Genomic DNA, 14,410 nt, shown 5'->3' with positions numbered 1-14,410 from the left:
CTATACCCAAATCTCTTCTCAGGACTGACCGTGAGCTGATTCTCTTTGAACAGTAACAAAGCTAAGTAATATTACATAGGCCTACCAGAAACTGCCTCAGTGGAAACAGAAACTAGTTACATTAAATAAAAACCTGGCTGCAGGCTGCGTCTGCACGTGTACAGCACGGTGCGATGCACATCGTGACCAAGCCACAGAGACAACTTCTGGCGCTCAGGACCAGAGCCACACATTTGCCACGTGAGAGGAAATCTGAGGGCCAGGAAGAGGAAGTGAGGGGGAGGGAGGGGTCTGGCTCACTTCTTGTTCCGGAGCGGATTAGACAGCCAGTATAGTCCTTCATAGAACCCGTCCCCACTGGTGGCACGGGTGGCCTGAATGTACCAGTCCCTGTGGCGTAGAGACTGCGGCCCCGGCTTGTCTGAGATTCCAGCGGAGTTCATGGCATTGGGGAGGTCCTGCTGCTTGGCAAACGCCAAGAGAGCAGCAGCTGGGAGCTCATCTTCAGCTATCAGTGAAGCTGATATTCTTGTATTCAACAGTCCCCACATTGAAACCAATGGTGGGAATGGTGGTCACAATTTCGCCCACCTTCAGTTTGTTATAAAATTGTTGTCTTCCTTGCAACATCCAGGCCCACCACGAGAATGCACTTTTTTCTTTTCTTTTCTTTTCTTTTCTTTCTTTTTCCCTTTCTTTCTTTCTCTTTTTCTTTCTTTTTCTCTCTTTCTCTTTTCTTTTCTTTTCTTTTCTTTCTTTTTCCCTTTCTTTCTCTTTCTCTTTTTCTTTCTTTTTCTCTCTTTCTCTTTCTTCCTTTCTTCCTTCCTTTCCTTCCTTCCTTCCTTCCTTCCTTCCTTCCTTCCTTCCTTCCTTCCTTTCTTTCTTTCTTTCTTTCTTCTTCTTTCTTTCTTTCTTTCTTTCTTTCTTTCTTTCTTTCTTTCTTTCTTTCTTTCTTTCTTTCTTTCTTTCTTTCTTTCTTTTTGCAGGATCCAGGCCCACCATGAGAATGCGCATTTCTTTTTCTTTCCTTCTTTCCTTCTTTCCTTCTTTCCTTCCTTCCTTCCTTCCTTCCTTCCTTCCTTCCTCCCTCCCTCCCTCCCTCCCTCCCTCCCTCTCTCTCTCTCTCTCTCTCTCTTCTTTCTTTCTTTCTTTCTTTCTTTCTTTCTTTCTTTCTTTCTTTCTTTCTAGCATCCAGGCCCACCATGAGAATGCACATTTCTTTACTTCTTTCTTCTCTCTTCTCCCTTCTCCCTTCTCCCTTCTCTCTCTTCTCTCTCTTTCTCTCTCTCTCTCTTTTCCAAAAAGGCTCTTAAAGAGATTTGCAAAGATATTCTCCATGCTTGTGGACTGGCCAAAGCAATACTGGTCAAAGACCTCCGCGGCGGCTGCTCCCAGTCAGGCGTTGGTTTCACTCCCACTGAACATTTTTCTGTTTGCCATTTGAATTTCTTCTTCTTTTTTTAAATGAAACATTTAAAAACCTTTTACATACATGCATATTTTGTTCTGTACATGTGTCTGTATATTATATATCTGCAGTGCCCACAAGAACTACAAGAGGGCATAAGATGCAGTGTGACTGGAGCTACAGAGGGTGCTGGGAATTGACCTTGGGTCCTCTGAAAGAGCGGTCAATGCTCTTCTTAGCTGCCCACTCATCTCTCCAGCCCCGAGTTTCTACTTTTGAGATATGTCTGCCGATATCTTATTTTCAAAGTGGGCTCTTCTTTTTCTTTTGTTATCGTAAAATTTGAAGTTCCTTAAATCATGGGGACGTCAACCTCACGCCTGTTGAGTACTTTGTCTCTGACTTGTGGACTGTCTCTTGATGCTGCTGATTGTTCTCTTTGCTGGACAGAAGCTGCTTGATCTGACATATTCCTGTCTGCTAATTTTTGTTTCTTTTTGTTTCTAGTTGTCTTGAGGCCTAATCTGAAGCATTTACACTGTCATCTTGGAGGCTTTCTTCTGTATTTTCTAGTAGATTTGTAGTATGAAAACTTGCATTTATGTTTATGAAGGGTGTTGTCCTTGATGGAATGTATATTTCTGACTGTCAATGCATGGGATTTTTCTGGGCTCTCTCAACTACTTAACCGATGAAATGCATTTATTTTTATGACACACCTTGTTTTGGGTGTCTGTTGCATGCCTTATATTCTGATATTGTCATGACTCCAGTTTTGCAACTGTTGGTCAAGATTACTTTATACACCTGTGGGCTTTTTCTCCTCTCATGTGAAGTCTTTTGCAAAATCTTTGCCCTTTTGCTGTGTTTCTTGGTCCCATTATCCACAGACTTCCTAGTTCCATTATGCTGTTTGTATGGTTTTGAATCTCGTTCTGCTTTGTAAATAATCACCCCTGGGAATTGCATAGGAGGCATTTGTCAGCTTCATCCTTTGAGAGGATCTGCTGTTAATTTATTGTGTTCTCCTGGAGTGTCAGGTTGCCTTCTTTTCTTCGTTTCCTGTGACCCTGGGTGGAGATCTTTGTATCTGATGGATCAGCTGACCCTACCCCTTTATTTGGTGGTCTTACTAATGAAAGGTTTTGTTTGTTTATCTGTTTGTTTATGCCATTATAGTACGCACCCCTGGCTTTGTTGACTTTGGTTCCGGAAACTGTAGGGAGTCAAGATAAGTGTTTGGTAATGGACCTGGCCCAGTGTGTGCCAAGACTTAAGATCATGGATCTAGGCACAATGTGGATGAGGCAGATGTGGAATACACAACTATAGGTGTGAGGAGCTCACTGTGTGGTCACTCTGACGGTGGGCATGTGCTACATCTTTATCTCCAAGTGATCCTAACTTAACAACCTTGCAATACTGTACTTTGTAAAATCCTACCATTTTTAACTCAAAAAAGTCTAACGTAGATAGAATTTGGATGCTTAGGTCAAAATTATGTTTCATTCTGATACTCTTTCTTAGCCAAGGGTATCTGAAATTCAACATAATTTCTTGCTATGACACCAATTCTCTCTTTGGTCTTAATATTTATAAAAAATCTCTAGACCTACTGACTCTTTGCTAGTAGAAAATGCCATTTTGATTATCTACTGCTGTTCCCCATGCTTCCTGTCCGGAACCTGAGCTGCTGGTGCACTTTGACTTGAGTTTGTTGCTCAGAATCTGTGGTCTTTGTTCTTTATCTCCTAGAATGGCTTCAAGTCCTAGATCAGCAGTTCTCAACTCATGGGTGAAGACCCCTGGGGTAGGAGGATGAACGATCCTTTCACAGGGTTTGCTTAAGGCCATTAGAAAACACAGGTATTTATGTTGTAATTCACAACAGTAGCAAAATTATAGTTGTGAAGTAGCAATGAAAATAATTTGTGGTTGGGGGTCACCACCACATGAGGAACTGTTATTAAAGGGTCACAGCATTAGGAAGGTTGAGAAACATGGCTCTAGATGGGTTACCTATCTGGCCTCTAATCAGGAGTCAAGTTGCTTGCTGTCCCCTGCCTAGCTTGTCCCCAGTGAGCTCTTCTTTACTGACAGACTTAATGCTTAGCCTTCTCCATTTAATGCCTGGGATGGCCCTGTAGCCTTCAGCCTTTGTATTTTACTGCAGTTTTGACAGCTTCAGTCTGCCATTCCATCTCAGCATCACTTGTCAGATTCTGTCGATGCACATTTAGTTGTAACTTTAAAGGCAGGTGTGACAGTGAAGCCGTCAGTTATACTTAAGTATCAAGATATGATCCTGACACGAACGTAAGCAAAACAACACGAAATGGTTTGATGAATATTCATTAAATAAATAAATGGCAAGCCCATTTAGTCACACTCTTCTTTACATACTTTGAATCTAATTTTTCCCCCATCTCTGTTGGGGTTCTTCCTTCAGCGGTTACCATGGAACCAAATTATCTGACAGTTTGTGACAAAACCGGCTTCAGAACTCACACTTATCAGAATGCCAGGAGCAGAGGTTGAGCTTCAAAAGACCTAAACGGGCATGTCTCACTGACTGTATTTGCTGTTTTCTTTCTGCCTGTAACAGTGGTAAATTCGGCAGTGCTTCTTTAATGCCAGATGTAGATGTCAAGGCAATGACATTGCAAGTTTTGTAGGCAGCATGCAAAAATGATTGTCTCTTCCAAAACCCAGTGTAGGACACACACGCTAGAGAGGGGTGTGTGATACATTGTCTGAGGCAATGATCTGACCCAGTCAGGTCTCAGATACAGACAAGTTTGGCTACCAGCAAAACTCAAAAGGATGGCAGTTTACACGATAGAGCAATTTATTTCATCCCAATCAAAAGTCCAGAGTGGGAGTGGGAACTGCCTTGCTAGTGTCTGCTGATCTTGTTCAGTGGCACAGAATTCATTCCTGAGGTACTCATGGCCCAAGTTCAACTGTATTCAACCAATCAATAAGAAAAGCAAGAGGGCCAAAAAAAAAAAAAAAAAAAAAAAAAAAAAAGAAAGAAAGAAAGAAAGAAAAGAAAAGAAAAGAAAAAAGAAAAGAAAAGGAAAGAAAAAAAAGAAGGACCAGTAATAAAAGTGTACTGGCTAGTCTCACGTCAACTTGACACAAGCTAGAGTCATCAGAGAAGAAGAAGCCTCAATCAAGAAAATGCCTCCATAAGGTCCAGCTGTAAGGCATTCTCTTAATTAGTGATTGATGGGGAGGGCCCAGTCTATTGAGTGGTTCTATCCTGGGGCTGGTGGTCCTGGGTTCTATATGAAACCAGGCTGAGCTGAGCAAGCCAGGAGAAGCAAGCCAGTAAGCAGCACCCTCCATGGCCTCTGCATCAGCTCCTGCCTCTGGACTCCAGCCCTGCTTCAGTTCCTATCCTGACTTTCTTTGATGCTGATTGACAATGTGGAAATGTAAGTTGAATAACCCCTTTCTTCCCCAACTTGTTTTTTGGTCATAGTGTTTCATTGCAGCACTGGAAACCCCGGCTAAGACAGGTGTAAAGACAGGCGTTGGGCTGGTGAGATATCGCAGTAGGTAAAGGTGCTCTCTGACAAGCCTGACGACCTAAACTCCACGCCTGAACACAGGGAGCAGAAGGAGAGAACCAACCTCTGCAAGTTGCCTTTCGATCTCTACCCAAACAGTTTGGCAAGCATGCACACACACACACACATAAACACAAACACAAACACATACACTCATCCCCTTATTCCACCACTCTTATACACACACACACACACTCATTCCCTTATTCCACCTCTCTCTCTCTCACACATACACGCACACACACAAACACAAACACATACACTTATCCCCTTATTTACACTTATCCCCTTATTCCACCACTCTTATACACACACACACACACTCATCCCCTTATTCCACTTCTCTCTCTCTCTCTCTCTCTCTCTCTCTCTCTCTCTCTCTCTCACACACACACACACACACACACACACACACAGGCTCAAGCAAATTTTGTCCTAAAATTCACTTCTATCCTACATACAAATACAAAGGAGGCTAGGAAATGCTCTTATCCAATATCCATATTGAGAAATTTTCTATGACTATAATAAAATGATTCAGAAAATTACCTTATTAAGAGAAAGGGCTTGTCTTGGCTCATCATTTTACAGGTTGCAGTTATGATTGGGTAGATCCTTTGTTTTTAGGCTTTTGGTGACGAGACTGTGTGGTTGGAAGCATGCTGCAGGCACATTGGTCCTTAGAGTTAAGAATCAGAAGTGGTAGAAGAATTGGGGTTTCCTACAACCCTGTCTGAGGGCATCCTACAATGAGCTAAGGGCAATTGCTTGGGGATCCACCTCTAAAGATTTTCCCCAGTTCTAGGTGGACCAAACATTTACCACAAGAGCCTCTGTACCTAAACCAAGGAACATCTATGACTAACCCACAGGAAAGATGTTCTTTAATGTTGGATGAAGAGAAGAAGTTTTACTGGAAGCTCTAAAGCAGTGGTTCTCAACCTTCCTAATATAGTTCCTCATGTGGTGACACCCCAACCATAAAATTATTTTCATTGCTACTTCATAACTCTAATTTTGCTGTCCTTATGAATCATAATGTAAGTATCTGATATACAGGTTATCTGACATGCAACTCCGGTGAAAGGGTCAGTCAACCCACAAAAGGGTTGTGGCCCACAGGTTGAGAACTACTGCTCTAAGGAATCTCCATATGATATAGCAGTTACTTCAGGCTAAGGATGTTTGGAAATTAGTTTCTTTGGAGATAAGAGTTCAGGAACCTAGGCTAGCCTTGAGCTCAGTGATCTTCAGCTTACCAAGAGTTGAGACTGCAAATATTTGCCACTATTCCCGACTGAAAGTGAACATTGCTTTATATTTCTTTGTGAAATCATTATCGTTTTAAAATTCGAGGGTAAGGACTAGAGCGATGGTGAAGGGTTAAAAATGTGCTGTTCTTGCAGAGAACCCAGGTTCAGTTTCCAGTGCCCACAAGATGGCTCACAGCCATGTGAAACCCCAATTCCAGAGGATCTGATACCCTTTTCTGAACTCTGTGGGGACCAGGTCTCATACCTAGAGCACCTAAGATATGATAAATAGATAAATCTAAGCAGACATTGAAACATCTCATTGTGTATGTTTGTATAAACATTTTACATTAGACCATCTCCACTCACATGAAGAATGTATGTTAAGACTCTTGACACTACTTCCTCCTCATCTCTCGCCTCTCCAACTCTGTCAATCCCCTTAATTCCTCTAGACAGTTTGCCTCTACCTTCATGTCATATATCCATAAGTAGCTGTTTGTACCTATATAAAAACAAAGAATCACGAACGAGAGAAAATGTCATATTTTTCTATCCAAGAGTAGCTTATGTTCCAATCTCCAGCTGCATCCATTTTTCCTGCACATGATTTAACTTCATTAGTCTTTATTGGTGAAACAAATGTGATTGTGTATACATACCACATTCTCTTCATCTACTATTCTTTTGATGGACAACATAGGTTCCATAATTTAGCTAATGCAAGCGGTGCTATGGATATGAAACCTATTTGTGATGTGTTGAGTTGGAGTCCTTTGAGTAAAATACCCAGGAGTGGCACAGATGGGTCATATGGTACGTCTACAAAAATTGGAAATTTTGGTTAGTCACTCCGTAAATTTCAAAATGGTCATTATAATATTTTGATATAATAATCTCCACGTGTTTCTGCCTTATCACCTACTATGTGTCTCTTTAGTTGAACCAATGAAGTATTATTTGACTCAAGCATAGAAAAATAAGTAAATAACAACAATGAAATATTAGTGTGTTCCACTTGCACAGTTACAATGCCAGTACAATGGTTATGAATTCCTCAAAACATCTTGAGGTTTAAGTGTTGCAGGAATTTTCCTGTCCAATTTTATCAGTCCAGAGATGGTCTGTGATTGGACGGAGGAGATAGGGGGCGGAGCTAGGAGTTGTCGGGGAGAAGGTGCGAGCATTAGGGGAGGAGAGAGAAGAACCAAGATGACTTCAGATTTTTTTTTCTGATGTTTTCAAAAGGTTAAAACATAATCTCCTTTATATTGGGATAAAGCTTTTACTGTATTGGCATCTTGTAATTGTGTTTATAATATCTATAAATCTAGTTGACTAACCAAGTAAGCATTAAGAGTTGTGCCTCTACCTAGGTTAACTATTAAGCTTTAAGACGCCGAGCTGGGATACCTGGACATGGGGCTGAGGACTGGTGGGGCAGGAAAGTTGGCGGGATCTCATTTTTAATATTTTCCGCAAAATTTAAGTAGCCCTTTTAAAATAGGACTGCATTTAACTGATTTTGTATTTTCATATCTCTGCCTACAGCATGATGAAAAGAACTCTCACTAATTGTTAATGCTCTGAGTGAGTACAGAGGGTCTACGTGGTGGAGGACTGGAGTGGGGAGGGCTAGTACCTGGGCTCTCGATTACAAACCAGGCAGAGAGTCTACATAGAAGGAAGAAGTCTCGCGAAGGGAGGAGAAGAGTATATTTAGAAGGTTGAAAAGAAGAATAGATTCAAGTTGTGGGAGGTCAGAAGCAAGCAATTTGAGAAGGAAGAGGGTTCCCCATGTAAAGGATATGCCACGTTTTGACAAGGTTATAAAAATGGCCTTGTAATCTCCTGGGGCGGGCCCTGGGATTCTGAGCAGGCTTATGCAGGTGCATGACTCTGGGGCTTTGGACATCATGGGGCGTGTCTGCCTGTGGCCCATGGTGTTCATGTCGGGTTTGGAGATTGGTACCATGTTATGTACAAATCTTTTCAGTTCACAGTCCTACTTTGGCTTCTTGTACTGCTGTGGTAAATACTACAAACAAAAGGAACGCGTAGAAGAAAGGCTTCATTTGTCTCACGGGTACCTATTACATTCGATCCCTGAAGGACGTCAGGATGCAAACTCAAGTGAGATCAGAGGCAGGAAGCACTGAAGAGACCTGCTCCTTCTGCATCTTTATAACTGAAAGCTCTCTGCCCACACCCAAGTTCCCAAAATAATGACTCTGAACTATCTCCGAATAAATGCAGAGGTCATAAGCTCCAGCTTGTTCCCAGGCTAGCTCCTTTCTTAATTATCCCCTTTATTATTCTTTTCTACGAGCACCACATGGCTGGTTACATCTCAGTTTCATGCACCTGTCTCCCTCAGTGTTGGGGCAAATTTGTCCTGCACCCAACTCCATCCCAGAATCCTCTCTCCCTCCTGGAACTTTCACCTCTGATTTCTTGCCTAAGCTAATAGGCCAATGGCTTTTTACTGACAGCTGATGCTTCTACACAGTGCACAAGAGATTCTCTCTACATATCTTGGGTATTCTTTATTGCTGTCAGAAAACTCCATGGCCAATGCAACTTATAGAAGGAAGAGTTTATTGAGGGATTACAGTTTTGGAGGATGAGTCCATGATCATCATGGTAGGAAGTATGGTAGCAACTCACAGACATGGTCCTGAAACAGTACCTGAGAGCTAACATCCCTATCTAGAAGTAAAACAGATGGATAGCTAACTGGGAATGCTGGGGTAGGGTTTGAAAACCCATTCCCAGTGACACACCTCCCCCAACAAAGCCACACCTCCTAATCCTTCCCAAATAGTTCCACCAATCGGGGAATAAGCAAACATCTGAGCCTATGGGGGCCATTCCCACTCACACTGCCACATTCAGCTACCTTCCTTACACAACCAGGCCCACTTGCTGGTGGATGGCATAGCCCATAATAGGCTGGGTCTTCTTGCATCAATTAGTAATCAAGAAAATGCCCCACAGATATGTCCACAGGCCAGTCTGATGGAGGAAGTTCCTTGGGTGATATCAAGCTGATGGCTGAAGCTAGCTATGATATGGACTTCTGTGAGCTAAGATTGTCTTTGCCAAATGAAAGAACAGACATCGGGTGGCATGGCCCAGGCTTCTCATTATACCAGTGGACCTGCCCACAGTGGGAGTGGGAGCATGGAGGTGTCCATTAGTGTCCTCGGGATCAAGAGATCATGTGGTCTCTTTTCTAGAATGGGAAGTGATCAATGAAGAAAGTTCCCTTTACAAAGACGGGAAGATGTGGGCTGGAATCCCAGTGTTCCCTCCAATGGCTTGTCTTCAATGTCTTCCTTCCACCAAGCCCCACACCCTGAAGCTCCCACCCTTTCTAGGTTGTGCCAAGGCTGGATACCAAACCTCCAACACATGGACATTTGGGAGACATTCAAGATCCAAGCTACAGTTTGTGTATTTGTGAATGTCCACATGGTTAATGCACAGATTTCAATGATAAGGAAGTGAGATTCATTTGTAGCTGAATAGACTCACAATTGTATTTTGAAATAATCTATTTTTAGTTTGGTTTTTTTTTTTTGGGAAAGTGATAAACATATTATCTATGTCAACATTTAAAAAACACATATATTGGAGTTGTATGCAAAATATATGATGTATGTATATATACACAAACAATAAAAAGGAATTCAATAGTGCATTTAGGAAAAATAAGTCATGTGAACTTAGGCAGGTAGCTTTTTGAAAAGGGCAATAACAGCCAGGGCACTTATTATAAACTCTCATTACTAGTTCATCATTTTATTATGTGTTAGCAATTAGCATATATTATATTGTGAAGTTAGTGCTGTGTGGGTGTCAGACTGGTGATACAGTGGAAACCATATCAAAGTACCAGTTATGGGTTAGCAAACTGTGAAACTCACAGGATGGCCACACAATAACAGCGTGTGCTAGAATCCCCTGTGTACCGAATGCTACTGTGCCTCCAAACTCATTTAATCCTCACAATAACGTGCTAAGATGGTTAATATGGCTAATATTGACTGTCACCTTGACAGAATCTAGAATCAATTAGGAGATAAACTCCATGTTTTTGACGAATTTTTCTAGATTGTGTTAATTGAGGTGGGAGGACCCATCCTAACCATCAGACTATGTTGCGGCAGATATTAAAAACGGAACCGCCATCTCTCCTGCTCCGCCAGGCCTCAGCACCAAGCCCCGGTGGGGTCCCAGCCCAGTGTGTTTTCTTTCAGTGCCATTGAGCTATGTTCTCCCAGCTAGCTCCCCCAGCATCTCAGCTGTGTTTTCTCTCCACCATAAACCCCTTTAATTGATGGAACTGTATTCATCTTGCTTCTAGATTTGGAAAGATAACTTGCCGAAGGCATGAGGTAGAAGAGGTGGGTTTTGAACCTGTGTAGGTAGACGCCTAACCCACGTGCTTCGCCACCATGTGTTGCTTTTCATGGTCCTTCTTGTCAATTTTGAGTAACCATCATTTCTGAATAATGTGATTTAAAGTTTTTTTTATTAAAATTACATTGTGGGTGTTGTATTATTAAATAATGCATATTCATATTCTGAATATAGATAATTTCACCCATTGATATGTTCAGACTTTTTGTCTATTTCTTTGTAAGATTCCTTACCTACACAGGAAGGAAGTGAACCCTTTATCTATTAGCTGTATGGCCCAGGCCTGAGGGCCTTCCACAAATTGTCCCCACATTGCATGTTCCTTCTCAGTCTCAGCTCATTGCTTATCCTTACTTTTTCCTGAAGCACATCTAATCGTGACAGTACTCATATTTCCCTTCTCACTTATAACTTTGATATTTCCTCCTTCATTTTCCATGATCTGTGCATTTCTTACAAGTACTCTGTTTTGTTTCTACAAATTTGCAGAGTTTCCAACTATGCCTCGTTACTGATTTCTCTGTGTTTTTTTAGCATTAGGATAAAAAGATATTTGATATGCTTTCAATACTGACGGTCTGTGTTCTTTTTCTTCTGTTGTTTCTTTTTGTTGTTGTCAGACATGAAAACCAATGACTTTATCCAAGGTAGAGCTCAGCAGCTCCAGTTCCTCTGGAATTTCCTGGCTAGTATTTGCATTTACTTCTCTGAGGTGCTTGGAGTTAAGCAGTGTGGGGGGTTGATGCTCACTTGACTGGCATGACTTTTTGAGAAAGGTAATTCTTTCTCTTATTGGCCTCATGCCTTTGCCACAGCACAGTGTGAGTATGGTTTTATTGAGGGACTGTTTCTGTTTATGTGTGTGTGTGTGTGTGTGTATGTGCACACACACACACACACACACACACATATATATATATATATATATGTTTGTGCTAGAACCACATTGTCTTGATTACAGTGGCTTTGTTGTAAGTTTTAAAATAAAAAGTGATGGTGTGGCGAAGAGAGCTTGCTGTTCTTTTGAGTTTGGTTCCCAGCACCACCCATATTGGGCAGCATACTGCAGCCTATAACTCCAGCTCCAGGGGAACCAACAGTTTCTTTTGGCCTTCATGGGCACTGACACAAACATGTATATGCACACATGCAAAAATAAGTAAATCAATGAAGTGAGATTTTCTCCACCTTCGTTCTTTAGAAAGATTGTTTGGGCTGTTCCTGGTCCCCTGCTCTTCCACACGCTTATAAGAATTGGCTCATTTGTTGCTTCAAAAGAATCGTGTGTCCTTTTTCTGAGGATTTCACTGAATTTTTAGGTCACTTGCATCTTAGTACTTATTATATCATCCAGTCTAGGAGAAAGGGAAACATCTGTCAGATAAGTCTTCAATTTATTACAGTGTTATGTTAAGAATTTAGAATTTATCAGAAATACACCCCTCTCTATTCTGTTCTTTTTGGCATTGCTATCTATTTGTATTGTTATAATTGGAAGAGTATTTTTTTAAGGTTACAGTATGAGTTTTCTTCAGTTGAATAGACTCTGTTGGTTTACTATGTCTCTTGCCTCATATCTCAGATGCTCTGTGAATGAAGAGTCATCACATCTTCAAAAGAGACGGTTCTCCTGGAAAAGCCAACCAGTCTAGTCTGGCCCTGCTCTTTTGCTTCATTAAATTCCCCTCTGCCATCACCTGCCATTTAATAGGTTTAAGAATCCAAATCACCTTTTCAACTCTAAACTCATCTAAAACAGTCACATACACCTCAGATTACTTTTAAGCAACCTTAGGCTTACTACACATTGAGAAATGATCCTACAACCATCTTAAGTCATGAAAATAAATAGAACTTTTTTTTTTTCAAAAAAAACCTGACTATATGGTAGCCAGCATATTCCTACAGACATGCATCAGAGAATAGGGTCACTGTCAGTAAAATCTATGTAAAAGCCGGCGTGGTTCCTGAACCACCAAATGTGCTTTTTGAGAGCACATCACAGGGATGCTCTTTATACAGGCTCCTGTCACTCAACACCGCACAGATGACATCATGCTGCCATCTGAAAGATACAAATAAGAGGGTTGGGACAGCATTTATTTAACTTGTCTCATGCAGAATGCAGCACAATACTGTGTTCATTTGGGCACTTAATAAATGCAAGTGGATGATATAATGCATTTGTTAATCACCAATCATCCTGAAACTTAATGATGTGTTCAGAGCTGATGGGTCTACCCAAGAGTGTTCTTATTAAGTCTTGAATACTATTGAGAGGCCTCCACCTAAATACAGACATCACACACACACACACACACACACACAGACACACACACACACACACACACACGGAAAAATTTTAACTTTCAAACAAAGAGGGGGGCTTTTTGTCTTTGCTAATTAAATTTCTTTCGAATCTTAGAATACATGTATTCTGCTTATTTTGTTTAGAGGAAAACAATATGTACACAGTGACACTCAGTTTTGCACATTTCAATCAAGCCAGGCCACAGGATTCTTGGATAGAAGAAACAGTTAAGGGTAAGAGAGTCACAAGGATTGCCTTGGCATGACAGCTCCAAAACACAGAGAAAAATACTCAAGGTTACCTCATTCCAGTCCCCCACAAGCCCTACCTCAAAGTCCTGACCCAGCACCAGTGGAGCTTGCTGTGTTCTCCGAGAATGGACGGGCCTTTAGCGTAGCTTTTCTGATGTCTGCCGGATGGAGGAGCTGAAGGCATAACTGCACTCGTCTAAAAGCTGATCGAAGGACGCAACTCAGAAACACAAGTTTTTCAGATGTCGCATAAAAAACTCAGTGTAACCAAAGAGGTTACGTGTGAACTACTGAGGCGTTTCAAAAGCTTTACAGTCTAGTATACAGTCAATCAAGTGACAGACAGGATTGCTAGCACAGGTCTGAAAGGTCTTCCTGGAATGAATGTTAGTGGGTTTTGGAAACTTTACTTTGGATTTGTGTTAAGGGAGTGGTGGGTGCCCTTTCACAGAGCGCTGACAGGCACCTGTACTGCGTAATGACGTGATCATGACGTGCATCCTGCCGCGCATCCTGACGTACGCTCTCTTTCATCACGTCCATGTCGCTGTGTCTGTTTTGATATTATTACTTTGGCTGAAGAGTTGTGAACCTGATCAAAGAGACAATAGAGTATCGCTCATATGGAGATCTGCTCAGAAACTCCTGTCCAAAGGTAACAGGAAATGCTTGGATCAAATGTCCAGACTAAAAGTAGCACAGCTATTTGGCTTCCTGTTGAATGTGTTCTTCCTTGTTCAAGATGCTTAGACAGCTTAACAGAGCATATAAAGTCATGAAATGGTTGGTATTCCGAAACCCTGAAATCAAACATTTTAAGGCTACACATTCTATTTGTTTGTGCTCTTAAAGACACAGCATGCTTGCCACTTTGCCATTTAAGCAATTAAAAAAACCCTGCAGCTTCGGGCCCAAGGCCCCTTCGCAGAGGGAAGCCCCCTTCTCCAGCACCCCGACTTTGTTTTCCTCTGGTCAAGTGTGTTGGAACAGTTTGCCTCCCCGCTTTGATGTGCTTGTCCTGGGTGCCTGCCTTCACCCTGCCTTCTACTCTCATCTTCTCCATTTCCCGTGTTCTTTTCCTCGTGTCTGACGTTTACACCTCTTGTCAAATTTATAGCTTTTAATCAAATTAAAAGTCTCTATGGCCGAGCATTAGTCAATGCTGAGTATTTCCCAAAAGTGGTACT

The 14,410-nt window shown here is 41.7% G+C and overlaps 1 pseudogene; it reads right to left on the bottom strand.

Moving 5' to 3' along the window:
- Nucleotides 1-296: 296 nt before the first annotated feature.
- On the bottom strand, nt 297-1,338 carry LOC127667754 (ADP-ribosylation factor 1-like; annotated as a pseudogene).
- Between the last annotated feature and the right edge of the window lie 13,072 nt (nt 1,339-14,410).

Source organism: Apodemus sylvaticus, chromosome 17 (genome assembly GCF_947179515.1).
Source record: "Apodemus sylvaticus chromosome 17, mApoSyl1.1, whole genome shotgun sequence".
Taxonomy (NCBI): domain Eukaryota; kingdom Metazoa; phylum Chordata; class Mammalia; order Rodentia; family Muridae; genus Apodemus; species Apodemus sylvaticus.
Note: the sequence above shows the minus strand (reverse complement) of the source record. Positions and strands in the feature narration are given on the sequence as shown.